The sequence below is a fragment of the Chenopodium album genome, chromosome 1, assembly GCF_948465745.1.
Source record: "Chenopodium album chromosome 1, dcCheAlbu1.1, whole genome shotgun sequence".
In the NCBI taxonomy this organism is placed as follows: Eukaryota; Viridiplantae; Streptophyta; class Magnoliopsida; order Caryophyllales; family Amaranthaceae; genus Chenopodium; species Chenopodium album.
Genome location: NC_137834.1, coordinates 76329640 through 76339683, shown reverse-complemented (window position 1 = coordinate 76339683; position 10044 = coordinate 76329640). Strand labels below are relative to the sequence as shown.

General features: G+C 35.3%; 1 pseudogene across 1 annotated transcript; it reads right to left on the bottom strand.

Annotated features, from left to right (window-relative positions):
- Positions 1-1175: 1175 nt before the first annotated feature.
- LOC145603767 (putative receptor-like protein kinase At1g11050 pseudogene) lies at positions 1176-3931 on the bottom strand (annotated as a pseudogene). The gene is made up of 2 exons (XR_014104908.1): positions 3722-3931; positions 1176-3454 (listed from the first exon to the last, which is right to left on the bottom strand). The product of XR_014104908.1 is annotated as a putative receptor-like protein kinase At1g11050 pseudogene (transcript).
- Positions 3932-10044: the final 6113 nt, after the last annotated feature.

Sequence of the window (10044 nt, the reverse complement as noted above, 5' to 3'; positions counted from 1 at the left end):
CCAAAACCCCAAAGGTGATATTATACCCTCTTTGAAAAATCGAAATCCACCAAACCAAACCCCAGGAAACGGCGTGAATCTTGGTCGGGGGACGACAACGCGTTTAGAGTGGGGAAAGGGAAGGTCGGATCGGCTTGGAAAGGGAGGTGGGTGGTGGTTTAGGGAGGGGGAGGTGGGTTTCGTGGGTTAATTGGTCCTGGGTTTCGTGGGGGAAGGAGGTGGGATGGTGGTTTGGGCGGCTGAAATCGGGCGAAATTGCAGCCTGAGTTTCGTAGGAGAGGGAGGCGGGGTGATGGTTTAGGGGAGGGGAGGTCTGGGGCGGCGGGGTAGGGTGGCTAGGGCTGGTGGGGGGGGGGTTTCAATTTATTTATTTATTTTTCCTTTAAATAAATTAACCTTTTTTTTTAAAAAAAAATTATTTCAATTTACTTTATTTTTAATTTTTGACCAATTACAGACCGACACGTGTCATGTAACTTGTTATAACATGTTACATGACCAGTTAGGACTATTTTGAGCGGATTAGGTATAAAGGTCGGATTATTTAAAAAAATCCCAAAGGTGGGATTATTTTTCGCGGACGCCCTAAAGGTGGGATTATTCCCAACAATTTTTCCTTTATTTTTTGAATAATTACATGTCATGGTAATTATACATACCTGATAGTGATTCATGTGTTTACAATCCTGATCAACCCAAACGATTTAATTTTTAATTAAATCGTTTCTTGGTAAAAACGGAATGATTCTACCCTAATTCTATTGATTCTACCCCTACAAAAAAGTTTGATTTTCAAAGCACTGATTCTATCGATTTTATCCCTACAAAAAAGTTTGATTTTTCAAAGCCCATAACTTTGATTCCGAAGTTGAAATTGGGCTTAATATGGAAGCCTTGAATACATGCTGACAGATCATGAGTCATACATGCTGATAACATATATGGAAGCCCTGAATACCGTTTTATAAGGAGAAAAATCCTTTTTTTTTTTTTTTTTTTTTTTTTTTTTTTTTTTTAAAAAAAGCAGAGAAATATGGCACATATGTACAGGATGTCAAAAAATACTAATGAGTTTTTAACTAGTCCAAGATACCCCAGATATTCTTCCGGTGTTTGACAGATATCACAAGAAACTGATAGCTAATAATGTGAATAAACTGTCTCCCAGACTAATCTTATTTTTCCCATTTCCGGTGCAGTACATACCATTGATGAAGCTTTATCTGCTAACGTGTTAAATCACTATAAGCTCCTCTTTTCTTTACACAATCAAGACGTGTGTCAATTTTTCGAAAAAAAAACCTTGGTCTTTGTTTTTCTTCTGTACAAGGTTCATCGACTATGAGAACGGGCAGCATTACCTCCGCAATTTTGTCTCTGCAGCAAAGTGATAAATGGAGCTCATACTTATCTACTGAAGTATATCTTAATTACCTAAGCATCTCACCAGAATTTAAATGCAGCCCACTCAAGACTGGCGATATGCTGTATGGGTTTCCATCCCTGTGGAAAGATGGATGCCCAAAAGGCATGGGCCGGTCTGGAATTTGAGGAACTTCAATATCACCTTCCAGCATTTTCAGTGCATCTGAGATTGTAGGTCTTAGTGCGACCATGACATGAGCACACAGAATACCAACACGTACAAATCGTTCCATAATTCCCCTTGGATTCAGCTCCGAGTTATCCCCTTCTCTCAACAAAAATGAGTCAAGAACCTCTTCTGATTTTCCTTCTTTAACCAAAGACCAAGCCCAATCTGTTATTAAAACAGTGGTGGAGGACCCTAAAGCTGACAGATCAAGGGCCCTTCTCCCACACATTATCTCTAAAACAACCACCCCGAAACTGTAGACATCGCTCTTTTCAGTTAGCTGCCCATAAAGTGCATATTCTGGGGCCAAATAGCCATGTGTGCCTGCTACTCTGGTAGTGAGATGAGAATGCCCTTCTTTTATTTCTTTTGCCAATCCAAAATCAGCCACCCTTGCTCGCATATCAGAATCTAAAAGAATGTTTGTAGCCTTGATGTCCCGATGATATATTGCAGGTTTTATTCCATGATGGAGATAAGCTAACCCCCTTGCCACATCCAATATTATGCATTTTCTTTGGGGCCATGTTAAGGAGTTTCTGAGTAGCCCACTTTGGTTTGTTGGATTCTGAAACAAATGGTCATCAAGATTGCCATTCAGCATGTATTCGTAAACAAGATATCTCTGTTTTCCACCATAATCATCAGCATTCACAGTTTCATCAACCATGCAACACCCTTTAAGTGGTACCAAATTTCGATGCCTCAGGTTGCTTATAATCTCAACCTCATTTTGAAAATCAGAATCCCTTTCAAAATTGGGTTCAGTAAGCCTTTTGACCGCAACTATTGTCCCATCTGGTAAGGTTCCCTTGTAAACCATCCCAAAACCACCACGCCCAATAAAATTCTTCTGTGAGAAGTTGTTAGTCGCCCTCTCAAGGTCTTCAATTTTAAACCATATTGCACCAGTGTTAGGCCGCATTCTAGGTCTACTTTCTTGATTTGCGTCAACTTCCATCTTATGTTTCTTCTTCTGCTGTTTCTTGTAATACCACAAGTACAAACCTAAGAGGCAAAATACTAAAAACACTGCAGTAGCAGCACCGATTAATCCCAGATGCAGCTTCAAATGTCTCACACCATCAGAACCAGCTGACGGAAGTAATTGAAGTTGAAAAACACATGAAGTTGTTCCAGCATTTTCAGGGCCTAATTTATTGATTATCCCAGCAACATAAAGAATAGTGAAGTAAAAGCAATCTCGAGCATGTGAACTGTTCCCATCAATGGCAATCAACTGATTTTGGATTCTCGTACCAGCAGCATAGCAGGTTTCACAGGCAGTGAGATCAGAGAGGTCAGATCCACAAACTTGATCTAAAGAATTATCACTTTTAAGCACATCAGTCCAATTTCGGATGGTAACAATGCCAGCACAAACATCAGGAGTGATCACAAATTGCTCAGGATCAAAACACTTAAAGGTCAAATTTGGGGCTAGAGACATAGAATCAAGCTTGGATTGGAAATCCGAGAGGCAAGATACCGAAGTCGGATAATCTCGAAATCCAAAGAGAGAAGTCTGATTAAGATTATGGGAAAGAGCTATTCCCATTAAACTCAAAAGGGCTTGACAACAACCGGTTCTTGGATTACTTCCTGAACTATTTCCATGGCACGCTGAAGTATTCCAAGGGAGTTTTACAACATAGTCTAGATCTACAGGACATTTTGTTATATTTTTTGAACCCAAAATTGTGCAGAAATATGAACAACCAACTAAAATCAAAATCACTAATACCCACTTCATTTCTCCAGATAATCAAAATCCCAATTGCCCACTATCAAAGTCCAATAAAAATTCCCGAAACCCACTTCATTTCTCTTTCATATGTCTTCCAATTTCAGCTTCAATACCTAATTTTTGTTAACAAATTACCAAAATAAGCATAACCCAGAAAAAAATTCATTACTATTATTAACACCCAATATCCACAATTCTAATTAGGAAACAACAAGAAAAATCATAACAAAAAAAAAAAAAAAAAAAAAAAAAAAAAAAACAACTTTACTGATTCTGAGCATAAGCTAATGCAACAATAATTAACAGCAAAAAAAGCTCATAATCAGCAGTTTTAAATCATCAAAATAACATAAAAATTGGTCAAAATTAAGATGATTTACCTTTAAAAGGCTCCATTGGATTGCAGAATTTGTAAGCTAATTTGTGGAGAAGGTAAAGTCAAGAGTGGCAGTTACGCATTGAGTTAAGGAGTCGTAACAAAGTTGTTAATTTCTAAAATGTTTCAAAACTTTCCCAAATTTTTCAGAAGTGGGTTGAGCTGACGTTTTTGTGTTATTAATTAATAATTAATATTCTTGCAACTGCTGATTGTTGTTGGAGTAAAGAAAAATGTGCAACAGTTGCTTAGCTTATTATTACCGTTGGATGCAAGGTTTCAACAGGTAAGATGTAATTAATCACGTGGAGTAGGAGCCGCCGGTCAACTTGTTGACTTAGTAATGTATTGCAATGTGAGAGGTAGAGGTAGAGGTAGAGGTAGAGGTAGAGGTGATCATTGAGCGATGCGGGTTGAATTCGGGCCGGATCAATGTCAAAAAATAATCCACTTCTCGAACCGGGTAAGTCCAAGTTTGGACTGGAATTTTGTGCCCAAAACCATCCAAAATGGCCGGTCCGTGCGGGTTTTTCGTTCCATTTTCGGGTCGGGCCAAAAATATCAATAAAAAATACTTAAAATAGCATTTTCAAACCCGTCCAAAAAAATAAAATTTGAGCCGAGTAGTTGGGTGTCTAAAATGACTTCCCCTAATTTATCACTAAATTGCTATGTCTTTGTATGTTAAACTATAGTTTGTATATGACTTAATTGGTGTATACCTCCCCAAGATCCTTTTTAATTATTGTTTGTACTTTTTCTTCATAACTCATAACCAAAAAGACTTGACTTAACTTGTCACAAATCGATATTTGTTAGTGCTTCCCTTAGTCTATTTGGGAACGACTCTTACTTGTCCTTTCTATCCATTAGAGAGACCAATAAGTTAGGTTTTTATCTTTGGTAGGCTCGACGATGACCTATCAAATTTTGGTGCGTTGACGGGGACTTCGGTTGACATTGGCTAAGTATTGATTAGATGAGTCTAAGGGTTGTTCTCATTGACTGAACTGAGCTGAGCTGAACTGAACCAACTATACTGATCTTATTAGAGCTGCACTGAACTGAACTAAACTGAACTGATTTGAGCTGAGCTGAACTGAACTGAATATTTTATAAGAGAAGGAAATTAAGAGCTGAACTGAACTGAATATTTTATAAGAGAAGGAAATTAAGAGCTGAACTAAACTGAACTAAATATTTTATAAGAGAAGGAAATTAAGAGCTGAACTGAACTTATTAGAGCTGAACCAAACTAAACTGAAATGAATTGAAAATAACCGTATCAGAACAGGGCCTAAGTCTTTGTATATAATTTTTTTTTCTTCCTTTTCTTCTTTTTTATATTTTTTTTTTGGGTTTCTTCCATTGAAATAAATGACAATTTTTTCCCTTTCCCAATACGAGAATGAAACATTTTGGAGATATTACCATAGGGTTTGTTAATGATTATATTGGTTATAATTATGGTCATAGACATTTAAAGGTGGATATTTAATTTGTGAAGTAATTTTTGAAGGTTTAAATGATGAAATGCGAGTTGTTGTTGAATCTATGTCCGAAATTCAATTTATGTCTAAAACCATTATTGAAAATTGGAGTATTTTTGAGTGGCTAACTAAAAATACTTATGATTGGGAGATGACTAATCATGAGACGTATGACCATTTTAACGATGCAAGCTCATTTGAAGAATGTGGTGATAATGTTTTGGATTCTAATGTTTCGAGTTTTGGTGATGCAAATTGTCAAAATTCCTCAATTTTTTTTCTTGGTTTCCAATTTTATGCCATGAACTCCTTATGATGTGGCTAATGTGCATAATGTTGACACCTCATCCGAATGTGATTTTCGAAATTTCTCCCATCCTCAAGAACCCAAGTCTTCTTAGAGCTCGCTCTAGAATGTTTTTTGGAGGGTAGTGAAGAGATTTCTAAGAATCTAATGGGCATAAAGAGAAATTGTACATCCATGAATCATCATAGTGAAGCTTCTAGGGTTCAAACGAATGAAAATGAAAATTTTGAGAAGCCTCTTTTTGAAAAACCTTTGGTTGATGACTCTAATTTTCCAAATATCATCAATTTGTATAATGAGCCTAATGTACCATTAATTATGAATGATGACAAAGTTGGTGATTGTTTGTTGAATTCCACTAATGATATAAGTCTAGTAAAGTCCAAATATAATGTTGATGACATTCTTCAATTTGATTATATTTATGATTATTCAAGAGGTGTTGAGGATAACTATCAATTTGAAAAGAGTAGCCTAGATATTCATGATGAATTTTGGGATAAAAGGTACAAAGTGGAGGAAATTTCTTCTTTTGAAGACCATAGAGTTGAGAGTGAGGTGATTGTTAAGGTCTTTACCAATTGAACATTCTTTTTTTTGAGCCTCATGTCACTTTCTCAAAAACTCTTGATATTATTGTCTCATTTTCAAATCTTTGTTCCTCTTTTCTTCCCAAGTTCACTTCACATGAGGCTCTTTGTACTTCATTCTATGATCGATTTTCATGATCAATTTCTAACCAACAATACTCAATTTGGTGAATTTGATGTAAATATGGTTTTTGATTTACCAAATGAATCTCCAATAAAGTGTTTTGTTAATAGTTATACTTTTATTTTTCCTTCTTTTTAATCTATGACCTTTTTTTTTTAGATCTTTTCATTTTTATTTTAGGAAACTTTGTAGATTAATGTATATCCTTTTTTTTTTTATTCTCTTTAAATTTTCTTCTTATTTTTATGGTTTCAATTTGTGAAATGTGCTCAAGTGCATATGATAAGCTCCTTAGAAGTTTGTCAAATTACTTACTAGCTAAGGGCTAGCCAAAGATCGAAAAGAAAGGCAAATATTCTTTTCATTTTGTTATTTGTTTGTTTTTGAATAATGACATGCATGGATTTTAATTGTATGGTGATTTGAACTAACGAGCTTTATGAAATGATTCTCAATTAGGTACTCTTTGTCAATCCATTCCAAATTAAATCATATAATATCAAATTCACAAGAATTTTTGGAGTTTTTGCTACATTGAAAAAACACAACATACTCTACCAAGTTTTGAAGAATTTTGCATCAAATAGAGTAATATCTCTTCCTCTCTTCATCCCTTCTCAAGCTATTGATTTTATAATTATTTTTGTCATCCATTGGTTGCTTGTTAAAGAGTTTGGCTTGGGGCTAGATTCTATTGTAGTGTTTTTTGTTGTAGTTATGGTTGTTGAATTAGATGTACTTGTTGAGATTAATTGTGTTCCCTTCCCTCCCTCCATCCCTCCCCTTTGATTATCTCTTTAAAACATTGAGGACAACACTTTGTCTAAGCTTGAGGTAGCTTCATGCATTCATGAAGGGGGGGGGGGGGGGTTGATTGTTAGTTTGATGCTTGAATTCGTTCATAGTTGTACATTTGGATATTCATGCCTTTTCTTTTATTTATTAGATAACTTAAAAAACTAAAAAAATAAAAAAAAATGCCCAAGCTGAAACTCAAATGAAGATTTTTATGTGATTCCTTGTTTGACTCTTGAATGATGATCAATTAGTTTTTACAAAATGTGTATGCATTGGAGTCATTTAGAAATCTATTAAGCTTGATTGCATTAGTGTATATGAAATAAAAACGATGAATGCCCAATTGCACATCTAGCATAAGATAATGTCTAACTCGCTCGAAGTAGGATATGTTTAAGATAATTTGCGGTCCCATATGCCCTTGATGTGTTTCCCACTCTCCCCGAAACAAAGATTTATTAGAGACTTGTTTATGTGTGTAAAGTATGAAATAAGTAGCATAATAAGCCACAAGTTATCAATAAAAAAAAGTGATGCTGAGTTAAAAGAGGCTAGAGCATTGAAATGAAAAAAAAGAAAAAAAAATTAATTGAAAAAGAAATAAAAAGAAAAATTTCAAAGAAGAAAAAGTCCTGAAAAATACCAAAAAAGTTCTATTTTTTTAGAGGTCAATTTGTTGTTGCCTCCCACACTTTCTCTTTTTACTCACGTATTGTAAAAGTCTCGAAATAGAATGTGGTTAGGGGGTGTCTACACACATCTTGGGAGGTGGACTTGTATTTTGTAATTTTATAATTGAAAGAGGGCTTGTTAAAACCGTGGAATATCCAAATGTGCTCTAATAAGCTAGTAAAAGGTCTAAGGAAGTGTGTTAGTGCAATCTTGCTTAGTTTTCCTCTTTACCCCCAACTTTTTGTGTACATTTGTATGATTGGTAATTCTAGAAAGTTGCTCACCTATCTTGCTTTTGTCTCATATCCCGATGAGTTGACTTGGGCAAAAAAAAAAAAAAAAAAAAATTGAAATTAAATTGTGTTATTTTTGATGATGTATTGTGGATTGTGTGAGTTGTGGTAAAATCATTGGAAACCCTCACGAGTTAAAAACTCGTCCTCTAGGGGAACTTGGAGGTTTAAATTACTTCTCAATTGCGCTAAATATGATTGTGGCTGTTACCATGCAGATTAGTGTATTTGTGCATTCTCCTTGTTGCCCCTCCTTACTTTGATTTTGGCAAGTTATTTCCCTTCTTTGGTTTGGCGTGATTAGTTTGCTCGAGGACAAGTAAAATCTTAGCTTGGGGGGATTTGATAACTTGTTATTTGGTATGATTTTAGGGTAGCTTTGAACCTTTTTTTTTCGTATTATATGGCATCAAAGTTCACTATTTATCCTATTTTTATGCAATTTTTGTACCATCCATGCTTCACAGGATTAGGTTGTTTGTGTTTCTGATGTAATGTAGCACATTTAGCACCTTTTGGCACCCATGAAGGCTATGGATTGATTGAGAATGAAAGGTAAAAGAAATAGGAAATCACAGGTTGATGGAACTATCAAAGAAACACGAGATAATATCTTGGAGAGAAATAAGAGCATTTAGAAGAGTTAATTAGGAAGGACTTTTATGCAAAGGTCAACTTAAACAGTCCATAACTTTCATTTTACTCAACATTTTGAGGTGATTATAATTGGAGATTAAATTTCATCTCAAGAGCTTTCTAACGAGTGGTCACATGCCTTTTTTCGACAAGTAATGAAGAAGTTATGACTATTTGAATGATTTTGCTGAAGTGCTGACGCGCTAGGTTTGGCCGCGCTTGTATATTGGAGAGGTTGCTCCCCTTGGCGCGACCGCGGACTTCCTTTAGAGAGGTCGCGCCTATCTAGTGCTGAACATTCAGCCCATCACCTGTTTTAAGGTGGTGCGGCCGCTCTAATCACTTGGAGATGCCACACCTTTGCTTTTCTGCGCATTTTTTGATGGAGCTTTCTATGTAATTTAAGGGTAATATAAATAGAACCCAAATTAATTTTAAGGGGGGAGAAATTTTATGTAGTTTCTCATTTTTTAGAGAGATAAAGTAAGAGAAGATTTTTGAAAGATTGGATTATGAAGAATTGAAAGAAGGAAACTTAAAGATTTGAATACTCCTTGCAAATTTAATTAGAATTTCTTACCCTCTCTCCTATTTTGTTATTTTATTTACATAGTTTTGTATCTTTTCATCCTTAATTACTTGTTCATACTAGATTAATGTTTGATTTCATGTTCTTAGTTGTTAATTTCTTTAGTTTTGATTTATGATGGTTTGAAAGACGAATTCACAAATACTTGTTTGCATGTGTTGATTTAGCTAATGTGGGATGTTAATTAATTAGTTGACCTTAAGAGGTTTCATTATTAGATCTTGTAAGTGGCCACTGCTAGAACTATTAATCTAATCTTTCTCAATGAATGATTGAGAGATGAACTCGAGTTAGCCCCCTTATGCTTAATTGACATAAAACACCATGAGAATTGGAATTTCTAGTCAATGGAATGTTCATTTCATCGTGATTATGCTTTAATTCTTGTTTTATACATTGTAACCACGAGAGTAAGTTGTATTCATGACTCAAGTAATCCCTCTAGCTTGAGAGAGTAGTTAGGTGCCTTAAATGACTTCTCTTAATTTTTATCCCCAAATTGATATGTCTTGTATGTTAAACTATAGTTTGTGAATGACTTAATTGGTGGATACCTTCCCAAGATACTTTTTATTATTGTTTATAGTTTTTCTGCATAACTCATAACCCCAAAAGACTTGACTTATCTTGTCATAAATCGATACTTGTTAGTGCTCTCCTTAGTCCTTATGAGATCGACCCTTACATGCCCTTTCTACCCATTAGAGAGACCAAGTTAGGGTTTTATCTTTGTTAGGCTGGACGAGACCTATCACCCGTCGAGTAACCACAGAGGCTTTCTTCTATGTCTCATCGTTTTCCTCTTCTTTTCACCTCTTGTTGTTAATC